Source organism: Sciurus carolinensis, chromosome 12, assembly GCF_902686445.1.
Source record: "Sciurus carolinensis chromosome 12, mSciCar1.2, whole genome shotgun sequence".
NCBI lineage: Eukaryota > Metazoa > Chordata > Mammalia > Rodentia > Sciuridae > Sciurus > Sciurus carolinensis.
This window is the reverse complement of record NC_062224.1, coordinates 61512838-61517537: the sequence shown is the minus strand read 5'-3', so window position 1 is coordinate 61517537 and position 4700 is coordinate 61512838. Positions and strand designations below refer to the sequence as shown.

The 4700-nt window shown below is 40.2% G+C and overlaps 1 pseudogene; it reads right to left on the bottom strand.

Moving 5' to 3' along the window:
• Positions 1-569: 569 nt before the first annotated feature.
• Positions 570-4363, bottom strand: LOC124961369 (40S ribosomal protein S18-like; annotated as a pseudogene).
• Between the last annotated feature and the right edge of the window lie 337 nt (positions 4364-4700).

Here is a 4700-nt window from a genome sequence, read left to right as displayed (position 1 = left end):
GTGGACTTCTGGTTATTGGGTGACTTGAAGGGAATAGTATGGCCACACCCCCTTACTCTTTCTCTTTTTTGCTTCTCAGCCACCATAAGGTGAGCATCATGTGCCTCCCACCATGATGTGCTGCCTTGCCACAGACCCAAAAGCAATGGGGCCAACCAACCAGACACAGAAACCTCCAAAACTATAAGCCAATGTAAACCTTTCTCTTTCTAAGCTGATTATCTCAGCTATTTGTTACAGTAACCAAAAGCTGACTAACACAGTGGGATGCCCTTAGATAAACTGACTTAAATCATCATTTTTTTCAAATGTGATCTGTAGACCCCCAGGGTCTGAGTGGGCAATGATTTTCAGGATAAAACTAAAACTTTGTTATTCTTCCTTTGCACTATGTAGACTTGTGCACAGATGGAACAAAAGTAATGCTGGGTAAAAAGCCAGTGCCTTATAATTTGTGAACTTGGTGGCACCAAATAGTCACTGCCAACAGATAAGTTATTTTCATCCATTTATTTATTTTAGGTATATAAACTATTTATTAACAGAAAAGGCCTACAGACCCATTTCTTTTATTTCTTCTTAGACACACCCACAGTACAGCCATGGCCCCCAGTGTTCTTAGTGTGCTGGCCTCAGATGCAAAGGCCTCAGACGTGGCACAGTCCCCTATGGGCCCTAATGTTCTTCAATAGCTCCAGGTCCTCTGGGAGCATATTGTCTAGACAATACGCCAGAACCTGGCTGTATCTTCCGTCCTTTACATCCTTCAGTATGTTCAAAAACCAGTCTGGGATCTTGTACTGTCATGGATTCTGCAAAATGGTGATCACACGTTCAACCTCGTCCTCAGTGAGTTCTCCTGCCCTTTTGATGAGGTCAATATCTGCTTTCCTCAACACCACATGAGCATATCTTCGCCCCACACCCTTAATGGCAGTGATGGCAAAAGCTATTTTCCACCACCCATCTATGTTTGCATTGAGTACCCGAAAAATGTGCTGGAACTTCTCAGGAATCACTAGAGACGTGACAGCAGCAGAGTGGCAGTGTGTAGGTGTTGGTGTGTAGGCCTCCTATGGAAGAGCAATACATTATTTTTTTAAGTGCCAGTTTCAATTGAGAATATACTAATAAAGCAGTCAAAATTACAAAATCCATTTCCTCTCTGCCCTTGCTCATGTACTCTTTTTAACATTGTGTGTGATGAAATGGGAAATAGGCATAAGGCATTTTTGTCCAATCTGAAGAACCTAGGTAGACTCTAGCGAAAACACATCTGTTGTCTTGTGAGACATAAGCTGTACTTGCTGTTTTTTCCATAGGACACCATTTTTATTTGAAAGTAGGATGAACAATATAAAGTTGGGAGGCATTTTCTGAATGATCAACACAATGATCCTGTTAACTTCAAGGACAACAACTGATGGTTTTGTATTTGTTGCCAATGATAAAAGTTGAGCTTTCAAATGAAAATGAGAATTCTGGAAAATTTGTGTCTGCCACTGTGAGTGTATTAGCTTTCCAGTATTACTAATGAGATTGGTGGTGACATTAACAAATGTGATCTTCTTTATGTTGCGGGAGAAAGTGTGTCACCATTTGGAAGATCTGCCTCACTCAGTGAATTAGTGTTTTCCAAATGACAGTACATGATGTCACAAAATAATGCATGATTAAAAGATCCATTTGAATTGCAAGATAGACCCGAAGATATTAATGTAATAAATATGAAAGTTCATTGATGTGTTTTCACTCTCCACATTGCAACTAAACTTTATGAAATTATAGTTGTTAAATGTGGTGTTGTACCTTCTAGAGTTTAAATCTGAAATGTGCCCCCAAAGGACCATGTGTTAAAAGATTAGTCCCCAGCTTGGCATCATTAGGAGGTGACAGAAAATTTAAGAGGTAGGGCCTAAAGGAGGTTGTCAGGCCATTTGGGCAAGCCCTCATGGCCCAAGTCTCATCCTCTTCCTCTTCCCCTCTTGTTTCCCAGTCATGAAGCGAGAGATTTTGTTTTGCAATGTGCTGTCACCATGATGTGCCACCTCACCACAGCCTCAAATCAATGGGGCCAATTGATCATGGACAGGAACCTCCAAAACTGTGAGCCAAAAGAACTCTTCTCTTTAGAAGTTGATTATCTAAGGTATTCGTTATAGTAAAAAAACCTAACACATATCAAAGAATAATCCACAATTACATGAAAAGACTATTAAAATACTCCTGTTTTCTAACTATAAATCTAAGCCCAATTTTTATTCACATACTTTAACCAAAGCATCCTATCAAAACAGATTGAATGTAGAAGCAGATGTGAGAATTCAGTTGTCTTTTATTAAGACTGATCTTAAGAAAATTTCCAAAAATATTCCATTTGTTTTCTAAATAAACATAGTGGTTCAATAATACAATCATATTATCTTATAGTTCTGTAGGTCAGAAGTCTGACATAGGTTGTCAATCAAGCAAGCTGTCCTAGGACTGTGTTCCTTTTTTGTAGACGCTTATAGAAAAAGTTTCCCTGCTTTTTCCAGCTTCTAAAGGGCATGCTTATTCCTTGGCCCATGGCCCCTCCCTCCATCTTCACACTAGATCAGGCATATTCAGGTTGGTATGGCTGTAGACCTTCCTCCAACTTCAAAGCCAGCAATGCCACATGTCCCTCTGACTGTTCTTCAATAGTCACATCTCACCTCCTACCACTGTCAGGAAAGGATCACCACCTTTTGGGATTCTGTGTTAGATTGAGCCCATCTGGATAATCTAAAATAATCCCATCTCAAATCCTTGATGCTGATCACATCTGTAGATTCCCTTTTGCCTTATAAAGTAACATGTTCACAGGTTTAGGGGATTAGACATGGCTATCTTTAGGGGCCATTATTCTACTGCTCACAAATGTGAAGAAAATGTGTACCACACTTCCCATTACATTTTTTTTTTCAAAATATAATTTTCATAAAAAGTATTTTATATGTTAACATGTAGTGGGGTTGTTATCATTACTTTTAAATTAGTAATTTTTTAATTTTTCAGTTTTTATTTCTAATATGGTAAGTATTGATAGATACAAGAAACATACACAAAAACTTTTAAAGTCCTCAATTAGTTTTAAGAAAGTTTGAAGACTACTGGTTTAAATATTGAAATGATAATATCAGAGCCACTATAAGATCTCCTCAAAAGAACATGAACATCCTCCACAGAGAAATGAAACCATCATATTATATGGAGAAAACGCTGCATATGTGGTATATAATTCATTAGGTAAATTGACCGAAGTTTTCAGGTGATGGCTACCAACTCCAGACGTAATGGCAAAGTCCTAGTATTAGTCAGGGTTCTCCAGAGAAAGAGAACCAATAGAATACATGGAAATATAAGAAGGGCTTACATGATCAGAGGCTGAATATTTCCACAATAACTGTCTGCAGGCCAGAGAGCCAGGAAACAAGTGACTGCTCAGTCCTAGAAGCTGGAAGCCTCATAACAAGAATGACCAACTCAAGGTGGAAGGTCTGGAAGCTCTCTGCAGCATTTCAAGCACAAGTCACATTCAAAGGCTAAAATATCTGAAGTCTGATGTCCATGGGTGATGACAGCAGTGAAAACTACATGTGCTCAAGAAAGGTCTAGAGTGCCTATGTGTGAGCTTCCCCCTTCTTCTGTTCTTTCATTCAATCCAGGTCCCCAGCCTATGGGATGATTCAGTTCATGTTCAGGGCAGGTTGTCCCTTCAGCTTACTGACCTGCATACCAACCTTCTCAGGAAACACCCAGACATACCCAGGAGTGTGTTTTACCAATTTTATAGTATTCCCTCAATTCAGTCAAGTTGACAACTGTTATGGTTTAGATATGAGGTGTCCCCAAAAAACTCATGTGAAACAATGCAAGAATTTTCAGAGGTTAGATGATTAGATTTTGAAAGCTGTGACCTAATCAGTGGATTAATCCATTGGTATTGATTAACTGGGAGGTAACGTGGTTGGAGGAAGTAGGTCGCTGAGGGGGCGGGCCTTTGGGGTTTATATTTTGTCTTTGGTGAGCAGAGTGCTCTCTCTGCTTCCTGGCTGTCATGTTCTGAGTTGCTTTCTTCTGCCATGATGTTATGCTTTACCTCGAGCCCAGCTATGGAGTCAGCCAACCATGAACTGAAACTCTGAAACCATAATCCCCAAATGAAGTTTTCCTCCTCTAATTGTCCTTGCAAGGTCTTTTGGTCACAGCACACAAAGCTGACTAAAACAACAACCAAGATTAACCATTGCACCCTAGCAAAGAGAGTTGCTTCAGAGTGTCTTCAAGCATCTCTTCTGTCCATAGGGTCACACATGACTGACAATACCTGGCAATGCATCGCTAGAGCCCATCCCATAGCCAAGATTTGTGGCAGCTTGACTTCCCTGGAGCTCTACTGGTGAGACTATTCTGATGTAGAATGTGGTTCCATGTGGCTCAAAAAGCAAGTGCTACTGTGCCTGCACGGTTAGTTTCCCACTGCAAAGTTAAAAGTCAGATTACCCATGGCTAGGAGTTCTCTAGAGCTGCTTGAAGTATTCTCAGGGAACTGTCCTTCCTTGGCTCACAACCCAAGGCAACCCCTTCAGATCAGTGATGGACATGGGTTCACGGAGAACTTGCTGGCAACCGAAAGGTTCTCAAAATTACAATAAATGATTAATTTTGATGGAAAA